Raw genomic sequence first — 13,461 nt, 5'->3', positions numbered from 1 at the left:
CTCTTCTTCAACACTTATCTACTGAAATCACACAAGGTGAGTTCATACCCCTACATTTTCATGTTTTCTTAAGTTTTTAGGGGGGGAATACAAGTTAAAACACCAACAACATAACTAAAATTTTCTAACAGCTTTCATCAGAAAAGATGGACTCCATCCACGGACTGTTTTGGACACCTTAAACATTTTAGTTTTTAAAACTGTTTTAGGTGCATGTAGTTCCACTTCTTAGCTTTAAAATTTCTACTTGCACATCTCCATACGATTTTTCTACAATTTATGGTGATTTTTACAAAATTGCCTATCATTTCAAACACCAATCCGGACCAGTCTGTGATTATGGACTTTTTCACCTAAGTTGCAGGTCATTAAAAATCATGATAAAAATTATGAGTAAACTAGACACATTTTGGGAACTCCCAGAATTTACGGATTTAGTTTTCGACTTCGTATGATTTTTCTATGAATTTTCAAAAACAGTGTAGGAAGGTTGAAAATTTGTTAACAGCTTGTAATTTTCACAACACTTTGTATTATGTTGAGCAAAGTGTATAATGTGAAGTTCTAAGTATTGAATGTGATATGCTGTAAATTTTATCATCATAAACTGTAAATAAGTCAATCATGATAAGATTATTCATTCAAATAGAACACGTATATATATAAACTATAATAAGCATAGTTTAATGGATTTTTATAATCCTAACGCCTTTTCATAAAAGAGTTCTTATATAATACAAACGTTTTGGATAAAACTATAATAGGTGTAGTTTTCAATACATCACATAACACACACGTACGAAAGGGGTACATTCATACAGAAAGGTTTTACACTCCCGCATACAACTTGTAAACTTGTTAACCTAGATTGTGAGACATTCTCTTTCCGTACGTCCGAGTGCGGAATATAAAATCCTGTACGTTATAATCAGAGTCTCCCGGAGGGAGAACGTGATAGTTATATATAGATCTATATTGGGTTTGACACCCCACACCTTGCTGCTAGCTACAGTTGGACCTGCAGGTCTACGGGTGATAATTGTCATTTCAGTTAATCGACGCCTGAGAAACGTCGTGACAGGTTCATTAGTCTTAAGTATGATTATAGCGGCTCACATAAGGATATAACAATACATAAAGTTTACGGGATTTTTATAAAACTTTAATGGGTTTTATGTCGATTTTTAAAATCACTTTTATCTCAATAAGTACCGATATTACTGTCTACATTCGGTTTTTGGTATTTATGACTACACACCATTTGAAACCACATTTATAACTTTAAGTATAGACGATACTTGTTATTTTCTCGGTCCCGAGACCTAGGACTACATATACATTAAGTATTAACAAACATAAGAAATTGCGGAAACATCATTTAATTCAAGTGCGTTTATGTCAGTTTAAGCACATTTTATTTTCCTTTAATAAGAAAGGTTACTTATACATCTTGGTCATCGGTTATGAGACTACATTACTATACTTGATAAAGAAAATATCGGATTTTCTGAATACATATCATATCATTTTTACCAGGAAAACGGTCTATTTCTCCAATAAAATCTCTTATGAACTCACCAACCTTTGTGTTGACACTTTTCAAAACTACTTGTATTCTCAGGAATTCAGTGAAAACAGGAAACCAACAACGTTTTGAGGATGGGACGATAAATCGTCAAACAGTTCATTTTGTTTCATAATGTAATTGATTCGAATCATGTAAACATATACTTTGGTGTAACTTTTTCAGTTATATTTATGATGGTTATATTTACTTTGAGCACTATTATACTCGTTGTGATGATACTCTACATGAAGTCCCCACCCTCGAACGTTTCCGCCATCCTTGGTTTGGGGGTGTGACACTTTCCATAATAATCATACAATCATAACTTTTATGCTCCCGCTATCATTATGATTACTATAAAACATAACACTTATGCTCCCACTAGCTTCGACATGTATTCATAAACATCTTGACTTTCAAAAATCAATACTTATTGAATTTTTTAAGTTTATGTTTCTAATACTTAATGCTTTGATAATCTTTTATCAAGGCTTTTTGAACATATACACCTTTGCCTTCGATAGTTCATATGTGTGTCTAAACACTTAAGACTAATTGCCAAACCTCACAATTCAAATTATGGAAAGGGATACCATAACCATAATTGAATTCGAGAATGCAATTTTACAATCACTATCTTCTTAAAATCTTTCTTAGTGAAAGCATTTCCTCACAATCATTTTCATGAAGGAGGAAATCTTATGACACTTAGATTTTAAATGGTGTATGTGTTTCTATCCATGTGAATTTGTTGAAACCAAAGTTTACGACAAATTCAAACTCATATGGACCAAACTTTCTTAGTCTTGATATCTTACCTTATGGTAGCACAGCTGCCCACCATGTCTTCCATGTAGTTAAGTAGCTCACCCTTTCCTATCAATGTACCTTTAATTGATTAAGGTGCTTTGCCTTTTATGCGTTCAAAATGAGAACTCATAGAACTCTCATGCATAATTAACTCGATTGGATTGGCACAGAATCAAAATAATGTCATCACGATAGGTTGTAAACCTTAACTCGTGTGCTAGTGATGATCAATAAGGTTTATTTGATTTGTTCTTGAAACCTTTCAAGACCATTAAGACTCCCACTGACTCCTTGACATATATGATTCTCTTGTCATTAACCATTTCTTGACAAATAAATATTCAAGAGTTAGTGTAGCTTTTATCAAAACACTTCATAAATTGGTCTTATTTGGTCTTTGTCTTATCCAAGACATCACAACTTACCACATTTAATGAATGTTATAAACCTTCTTTATACTTTTTCACTCAATGTCACAATCTTAACTTTAAGACTTGTTTTGGAACGAAATATGATTGACTTTTTGATATAACCATTTCTTCAATTCTTGATTCCTCTTCTTAAACATACAATTGTACTTAAAGGATCAATTGAAATATGGTTCTTAATCATCAAGACCTATCATAAAGCATAAAAGGTACTCTCCCTTCTTCTTAGAATGGAGAAACTTTTATCTTTCTGCCTACTTGATTCTTGTTATTCGTTCTACTATTGATTTAAACTTTTTCAATCAATTCAGAATTACACTTAATCTTATAAGTATAATCATATTTACTAAACCTTTAGTAAATCATTACGAATATCTTGTTACTCTTATGGTGGACTTTGATCAACACACAACTTTGTGTACTCGATCTCCTAGGACTTCACTTAGTCTAATTTCCAAATACGAAATTTCTCATTCATCGTGCATCCACGTTGCATGATTCAAAGTTTCTGTCCAATTGAAACTTGGGCGATGAGAAACTCCCCCTATTTAGTAAATTCTCGACTTTCCATAACACAATAAGAACCAAATCCATTATTGCTAATAATAAAAACATTTTAACATCAATTTTTCATACACGCCATTGTAAGGATAAATAAATAAAATTTAAAATCAGAATTTATTTTATTGCGGAAAAATTTGTCCTTACAATGCAACTCATTGAAAAACTTATGCTAATACATCTTTCTTAGCAATCTAATTCTAACTCTAAGTAGTAGCTCAAGAATCTAATCTTCGAGAAACACGATCGAAATCCATTCCTTCACGGATAGATTCTGCTCACTTCTTCCCTTAAGCTTCCTTTCTTTTCTTCGATCCTTCAAAACGTCAATTGTAATCTTATCACATTATGTATTCAGAATCTAGAATGAAGCTTAAAAGAGTTAGTCAATGGATTTTACCTAAATTAGAGCCATACGTTTCGACTCTCCCATCTCTTAGATCTCTTAGGTAAATGGGGCAGCTTTGTCTCCAATGCCCTTTCTCTTGGCAATAAAAGCAAATTGACTCTTTTGGAACAGGACATGGAACTACTTCAGACATCGCCTTTCTCTTATGATCAAACTTTTCGATCATAGCATGTTTTTCGTTGCCATTGTCTATATCCATAGAGGTCTGGAAGGCAGATTCACCAATCAACTTTGCTTTTCTATTGCGCCAAATCATTGCTGATTCAGCAGCTATAAGCATATAGGTGAGATCTATAAGGGCCACGTCGTAGTTCACCATATAGTACTCTCTTACGAACTCACTATATGAGTTGGGAAGTGACTGAAGAACCCAATCAACAGCCATTTCCTCACAGACAACGGATCCCAACATTCTTAACCTATCAATGTGTGACTTCATCCCTAGGACGTGTGCACACACGAACTTTCCTTCTTTATGTTTACTTGCCAAAAGGGCTTGAGTGATATTGAACTTTTCAAGCCTTTGATCTTGTGGGTTAGGGAGAATAATTGGAGGAGGTAGAGGAAGTGAAGCATGATTTCTTGTTCCTCGATCGAATCGTGGAATATCATCTTCATGTGGAATGCTTGTTCCACGGGATTTGAGAAGACCATAGTTGTCGAACTTTGACATCTACAAAACGGGAGAAAAACGAATTCAAGTAAGTTGATAGATTGAGTCCTTAGTAAATCACCCAAATGAAATACTAAGGCTAGGACCCAACACAATATTCTACAACTCGGGAGAGGGATGCCGTAACCCTAATTGCAGAATATTTGAAGGTGAGTGAATGACGATTCAGTAACTTCCACCATGAAAAACGAAAAAGAAATTTAAGTTTTAAATCTATGAAAACTCCTAGATCCTTTAAGATTCATTGAACTTTCAATGGCATGTTTTAATCTCGATATGCCCCTCTTGTTTGTGACTGGGATGCCGAGGATCACAAAGCGGGTGTGAATAACCATGCAAACTTACATGGTGCCCTCACATGTTACAATCACCTATTCGATGTGCCGGTAAACCACACACGCTCCACCGAACTATGACAAACATTGAGTCACCCTTTGCTACCTTTGCTTAGAACCAATTAGTGTGCCGGTAAACCACACACGCTCCACTAACGTCTTCGCAAGGGCACAAAGTGTAATTTCATGGAATTGCATCAATTCACATTTGCCTAAGTAACTAAGATTGGGAATTTTATGAAAACATTTAGTTACTTTGATAATTCATTATACTTATAATGGAAGGTTTCGTCCTATCCTACCCGTTCAGCTAACGACCCTCCACTAGTCAAGAGTGCGGTGGGTAAGAGTGGATACCCATTCAATCGCCATTTTATAGGCAATTTCCTTAAACACCCTTTATAGACTAGCTTCGTGAATGAGGCCTACTAACGGTAAGACTGACTTTTACTCATACATATATATAATGTTAGACTTTTAATGTTATATATAGTATAGGGTGTATTTTTATACTTTTAAAATACTAGGTGGTCTAATTTAACAATTATACTTTTAATTCAATTAAATTGTAAACCTAAACTTTTATGGATTTATTAAACCTCTTTTAATTATACACCTTAATTAATTAATAAAACCATAAGGGTGTGATTTGAACCTTTTCAAAACTACTTAGAGTTTTTAGAATTTAACATTCCTAATTAAACTTTTAATCAACTTTTAAATTCCAAAACTTGAGGGCAAGTTTTGAAACATTTCATCACATTAGGGTTTAGAATTTAAATATGCATCAAAATTAAACTATTTAATCAAAATTTAAATTCCAAAACTTGACGGCAAGTTTGAAACCTTTTTCAAAACACTAGGGTTTCAACTATTTAAATTTCAAAACAACAAAACTTTTGGGGTTCAAATTTAAACTATAAAACCTAAAGGGCCAAATATGAAACTTTTCACAACAACAAGGATCAAATAACAAATAATTCAAATTAACATAATTATCCATACTTGATGATTTCTTGCAAAATAATTTATCAATTTACTTAAAATAATTAATCAATTATCTTATAAGGAAACAATTATCTTATTAATTGATAAATATCTTCAATTAGATTAAAAATATAGTCAAATATATCATATAATCGGATTAATATTAATCTAACTAGATTAGGTAATTATCCCAATGCAAAAACAGCAAGAAATCCCGAGATAAACACTATCTGACGCACCGACTCGCCGAGTCACCCTCTGGAACTCGCCGAGCCCAAGAGTGACTCGCCGAGTCAGGTCGAACAGTGAGGCCATAACACGATTTTCAGTTATATCAAGCATGAATACAATAGAAACCAATCATGGCTCTAATACCACTGATGGGTTTTGGTCATAAGACATCATATGTGCTCATACAAACCCTAAAGCTCGGACCTAGGTTTCTCTATTGTACATGCTTTGAATCCAAGACTATAAACCCTAATTATAGCATATGGAAATCGATATTAACATATAATTAGGTTTAAGATATTACCTTGATTGTTATGTAGCAATAACAATCCCAATTCCTCCTTGAATTGACTTTGGAAGGCTTAGAGTCACAAGTGTCAGTCCTCTAATGGCTTACAAACACCAAGAGCAAATGGAGAAGGTATAAAGAGAGAGGAGAGAGGTAGGAATTCGTCCTTAGGACTTCTTGGGAAGGCATGGACGAATTCATGAGCCTTAGGGGGTTTATATAGGTGTAAAGATTAGGGTTTTAGTCCTTATCCTTATCTAGTTGCTTGCTCACCAAGCAACCATAAGATAAGTCTTAGAAACCCTTATCCTAGTCGAATTCTAAGGCATTATCTCCTTAAATTCGTTTACCCTATATTTAAGATAATCCTTACCTTATTTTGTAACTATCACATAATTACAATTCAACCCCTCTAGTTTAATTAATTACACTTGATCACAAAATTAATTCTTAATTAATTATAGACCAATATTAATTAAACAAATATGATTTCTCCTTTAATATATTATTCTTATAACATATTAATAAATCATAATAACCTCTCTCTCTTTATTTATTTCTCCAATTAAGGTGTATAATTAAAAGAGGTTTAATAAATCCATAAAAGTTTAGGTTTACAATTTAATTGAATTAAAAGTATAATTGTTAAATTAGACCACCTAGTATTCTAAGAACAGAGGATTATATGATCCCTTATCTGAAATGGCGTACCATCATATTCTTAGTTCCAAGAAACCTTGAAAATAGCTACGATTGCCGATCGGTTCCTGAAGTCATACTTGCAGTTATAGTTATTAGACTTATCCAAGTGGGAGACTGTTGGATAAGGTGTCTAAGTCCATAACTATTTCTGGTATGTACTTGACCCGACACGACATGGTCCATTTGGGTTGCATGGCACCATGCAATTGGATAGACTAAATGAGAGAAATAAGACTTGTGGTTTATTAATATATTATAAGTTCTAATATATTAATAATATTATTTAATTAGTTTGATCAAGAATTAATTTAGAATTAATTAAGTGATCAAAAGATAACTAATTAAATATATGGGTTGATTATGTAAATCATCCATATCTTGTATAGTGGGCTAAGAGGCTCCATGGATAATCAAGTTGGGTTAAACCCATTGGATGCTCCATAGAGGCTCCATGGGAGTTACAAACCCATGGGTCATGGAAATGAAAAGTCATGACACATTAGGGTTTACGTGATGTAACCCTAGATGTGTGAACACACTATATAAGCAATGTGTTTCTCCCCAAAATCTGTTGCACTAAGAAACAAGAGGGCTAGAGCCGATTTTAGAGTGTTATACTTTCTCTCCAAGTTTACTGCATAGCATTTGGTGTTGTGTGAAGCATTTGAGGCATCACACTTGGGGTGCTAGGCTCACAAGGTTTCAAGGATCAAAATCAACAACAAGGTATGTAGTTCTATCTTTTATTCAAGTTAAAATTGTTCCCCATGTATGCTAGATAGGATCATAGCCTTGGAAATAAACTTTGCATGATAATTAGACAAACATATATCTAAGGTTATTAGGCTTGCATGTACACTTAGGAAGTGTTAGAATGCTCATAACCCATCATAAGAGCCCTAATGCGAAGAAAAACACTTTGGTCAAGTGCTAGGAGGCTATTGGGTTGCAATAAGGGAGTGTGTGGCCTAGTTAGGGAGTTTACTCTTCAAGAGTAAACTCTTAGAGGGGATTTCGGCCTAATGACCATATCCCCATGAGTTTACGGTCGTAAATGTTGGGTTTTGAGCAATCTAACACTTCCTAAGTGTGCATGCAACCCTAATAAACCTTGGATCTATATTTTCTTCTAAAATACATGCAAAGAATAATTTCCAAGGTTTCTTCCTAACTAGCATATCATAAGGATTATGAATCATAAAACTACTAGTATAAATACATACCTTTTGATGGTGGTTGATTGCTTGGAGTTTGAGAGCCTAGCACCAATAATGTGAATGCCTCAAATGGAATCACAAATCACCACAAAAAATTGGAAAACTTTGAGAGAGTAGTATACTTTCTTATAAAATCGGCCACCACTAAGTCTCACACAACTAGTGTCACATTTATTGCATCATATGCTCCTTTATATAGTGTGCATGGTTAGGGTGAAAACCTAATAACCCATGTCTTTTACTTTCCAAGGATCCATGGGTTAAAAGCTCCATGGATCATCCATGGACTTCCATATTAGCTTAGCCCATTAACAAATGAGTATTAGCCCACACTATATAAAATATGATAGCCCATAATTTAATCAGTCTTCTTTTTAATCTCTAAATTAATTCATAATTAATTTAAGACTAAAACTAATTAAATAACATGACTTCATATTAATATATTATAAATTATAATATATTAATAAATCGTAAGTATACAATTCTCATAAAATTATCCATAAATCGTTTGGGTGAAGTGCAACCCAAATGGACCATGCTGGGTCGGGTCAAGTATGTACCAAATAAGTTATGGACTTAGACACCTTATCCAACAGACTCCCACTTGGATAAGTCTAATAACTATATTTGCGTATGTTACTTCAGGAACCAACCAACAATCGTAGCTCTCGAAAACTCTGTTGAACTATGAAGCGCCATTTTAGATAAGTGATCATATAATCCTCTGTTCTCATGATATCATCCGGACAAATACATGGAACAACATCGTACTTATTCTCTAGTAGTTTGTTTCCCTATTTCCGATTTGTTTGACAAATAAGTTAGTCGAACACATCAATTTAGTTCTGACCGGCCGGTACATAGGTCACAACAAAATCATCGAGGCGCCTAGATATCGCTTCTATTTCTAGAAGGAACAGATAAACTTCGACTCATATGCTTGTTCTACTACTTGTTGAATTATACACAAAGGCACGTTTTATAACATCAAGTTACTGATGCATTTACGTGCAATCAATGCATAACCAACTCATAGGTAACAACTCATATCTCTAGGTTTGAAGATTTATATGATATTACCGTCTCACGATCACTCGAGATAAATTCCATGAAGTTATACAAGTGAGCGTGGGTTTATTCCAATACTCATAACTTATGAGCACTCATGAATGTTGTAGCAACCATTGCTATGACTAAACCCATTTAGCCATCTACAAACTCGATTCATGACAGTCTTGATTCATACCTACTTCCAACATATGAACGAATGTGGAGTGTTTAAATAACTTAGTCATTCGGAAAGAATAACCTAGCTATTTTGGAAGTCAAAACATGCAAAGTGAAACACAATAATAATCGAATCCAATATGGTCTCAGAACCCTTTTGAATATAAATAGAACCACCTTTTATTTATCACCATATTGATTACACATTATTCATTGTATAATGTTTCAAACAATCAACTTAAGACTTGAATAAAAACAACAGTCGTCCCATGCTCCTAGCATGTACACTTTGTTTTTCTAAACAATAGTTATGCCATACTCCAAGTATGCACACTATGTTTATCTATGATCCTTACATTGTGATGTAGATCAATTGAACATGATTCCATTGATACTCATTTCACAATCCCAAATCCTTATTGTAAATGTGAGAATCCTCGATTCCTATCATTTACAAAAAAATCTGTTAGATTTTAAACTTTTATGCAATGTTCCTCTTGTAATGATTATGCACAAAGTCACCAAAACCTTGTCACCAGTCCTTACAGAGTATTCCAAAGAAGGTCAACTTCTATGGAACGGAAGTCTCATATTCAAAGTACATTGCTTTGAACATCCTTCTTGCATTAAGGTTTTCTAATCTTACATATATTGAATAACTTCCACCTACGGAGACATCTACATAGTCCCATTTTGACTATCACTTCCGAACAAGAGTTACTTCTTTTCAGAATATGTCAATATGGTCCTTTCCGACAACTTACATCATACTTCCAACTTTCCCTGAGCAACCAATCTTTGGCGAACCTCAGATTGTCCTCGACAATTGCTTAATCACTTTAGTCATATCCAGTTCTAGACTTTTCCCTTCTCAATGCCTTAAGCATTTGGAAAATTTAGAAAAGATGAATATTATAGCACATGCAATCGATCCTATATCCGAAGCATATGGGACATGATTCATGATGTTTGACATAAAGACATGATACTAGACAAGTCTTTTGCTACAATATTTTTTATTTTCCATGTTTTCAAAATTTAACTATGAAGAGGGATGCCGTAATCATAATCAAATTTTGAAAACGCAGTATATATATATAGAATTTCTTCAAGTTGAACCATTCCAACATAAAATTCATATATATATATATATATATATATATATATATATATATATATATATATATATATATATATTCTTGACTAAATATGATTAAAATCTCAATCTAAGCTTTAGAATTGAAATGAAGTATAATTTCCTCTCCCTTAATTATAGCAAAACAACTTTTCAACCCCTGCAACTTCACGGATTGAAACTTTGTTTTCTATAATTAACATTGCTAACTTGCAACACTAAACGTAATCATCATGCTCCCACTAACATGATGATTATCAGCATAACACTTATGCTCCCACTAGCTCTGACATATTTCCAGAAATCTGCTGGACTTCTGAAATTTATATTCATACACCCTTTCTTAGATAGCTCACATGTGTGTCTAAACAATTTTCAGAACTATGAAAAGGGATACCGTAATCATAGTCTCAATTTCTTAGACCTTTTCCATTTCTCACAATTCCATGTTAGTGTGTCGGTTAACCACACATGCTCCACTAACGACTTTTGAAAATGCAAATAACACAATTGATATCTACGTAAAATCTACTTAATGAAAGCGTTTCCTCACCATCATTTTCATGAATCGGAGAAAAACCTTATGACACTTAGATTTTATAGTGTATGAGTTCCTATCCATGTGAATTTGTCAAAACCATAATCACAAGATAAGGTTAGTGACAAATTCAGCCTTACATGGATTAAACTTGTTCAATCTTAGTTTCTTGTCACCTTGGTAGCATAAGGCCCACCAATGCTTCCAAGTTGAACTCTGATAACTTACATGCAAATTCAACTTATTTGAAGTAGCTACAGAAATAAGAATTATGTCAACACGATAGGTTGCAAACCTTAAGTTGTGTGCTAGTGATAAATTACAGGTTTTACTCTTGATTAAATCTTGAAACTCTTTCACGATCTTTAAGGCTCCCACTGTCCCCTTGACATATAAGTTTCCCAAGTCAAGAAGCATTCCTTGACAAAACAAATATTCAAGGGATAGTGCGGATTCTTATCAAGACTAACACTTCACACAATTGGTCTTAGTTGGTCTTTGTCTCATCCAATACATCACAACTTACCAATCTCAAATGTACAAGAGTAGAAAACATTTTACTCTTACATTTGACTAGTGTTAATAAATCTTCCTTTATGTCACTCAAGGTTACAATCTTGGAGTATGACTCTAAGAATTGTTTTGGAACGAAGTATGACTCATCTTCTTGATCTTAACCAATCCAACAATTCATGACCTCTCTTCTTAGCCATAACAATGCACTAAGACGTCCTTAGAGTATGAATTTGTGATATGGTTTCATAATCATTAAGATGATCATGAAATATGATACTAAAGTACTCTCCCATCCTTTCAGATTTGAGAAACTTTTATCTTTCTGCCTAATTTGATTCTTCTCATTTGTTTTGTCATACATTGTAACCTTTCCAATGTTACAGAATTATACTTAACCTCATAAGTATAATCATATTTACTAATCTTTAGTAAATCATGACAAATCAATCTTTGTGGTGGACCTTGACCAGCGCACACCTAGTGTACCTAATTCCTTAGTCCTTCAATTGACTCACATATACATGTGATCAAAGAATTAGTCTTAATTTTCAAAGATGAAAATTCTCATTCATCATACAATACAACTTGTATGATTCCAAGTTTCTGTCCAATTGAAACTTGGGTGATGAAAAACTTTCTTCATTTGGTAAATTCAGACACTACCACAAATGAAAGAATCAAATCCACTTTCCAATATTGCTATTACTGGAAACATATAAGCAACAATTTTCCACAGATGCCATTGTAAGGATATTTTTTAAAATAAATGAAATTAAAACCCTTTTTTTCTTTTATTTTAAAACTTTGCGGAAAAACTTATCCTTACAATCCACATGAAAACCTTGTTGTTATCTATTCATAAGCAATATATTATAACTCTTAAGCAACAACTCAAAATTCTGATTACCGAACCATGCGATCGAAACCCACCTTCGCAATCAAAATCAACATATACTTACTTTAAGCTTCCTATCTTTTCTTTTGATTCTTAAAAACATCAACATGTGACCCATTCACATTATGTAATAAGAATCTCCAAATAGGAACTTAATAGAGTTAGTCAGTGGACTTTAACTAAAGTAGAGTCAAACTTTTTGACTTGATCAATCTTATGATCTTTCAGGTAAATATGGCAGCTTCGCAATCAGTGTCCCTCCCTTTGGCAATAAAACATATAGACCCTTTGGTAATGGCACATGAGACTATCTCAGACTTAGCCTTTCTCTTTACCATTTGGTCAAACGAGTTGACTATAGCTGATCCCTTTCCATTGGGAAGAGAAATCTTTTTCCAGATATCCAATGCTACCATTGCCAATGTCCATTTAAGATTTGGGAAGTTGTTCTTTTAATCAAATTTGCTTTACTCGTGTTCTAAATCATTGCTGATTCCACAACACCAAGCAAATAGATAACATCATTAAGGGTCATGTCATAGTCTGTCTCATAGTAGTCCCAAAGAGACTCACTATGTTACTAAGAAAGTGATTGAACATCCAACTTTCACAAGACTTTGACACCCAACTCTCCTGGCTTGTCAATATGTGACTTTATCTCCAAGATGTAAGCACACATAGACTATGCTTTCCAATAGGGATTGAGTGACTTTAAACTTTTCAAGAACTTGTGGGTGAGGGAGAATAATTGGACGAGGTGGAGGAAGTGAAGCATGATGTTGAGGGACACCATCTTCAAGAGATTTGGGAAGATCATAGTTGTCTGAACCAGACATCTATAATGGGAGAAAATCAAGTTAGTTGATTCAAAATCCTTAATATAACACCCAATATGAAATATTAAGGCTAGGACCCAACACAATATTTTATAACTTGGA

Source organism: Lactuca serriola, chromosome 1, assembly GCF_051521515.1.
Source record: "Lactuca serriola cultivar US96UC23 chromosome 1, Lser_US96UC23_V15, whole genome shotgun sequence".
NCBI classification, from domain to species: Eukaryota; Viridiplantae; Streptophyta; class Magnoliopsida; order Asterales; family Asteraceae; genus Lactuca; species Lactuca serriola.
This window is presented reverse-complemented; position numbering follows the sequence as displayed.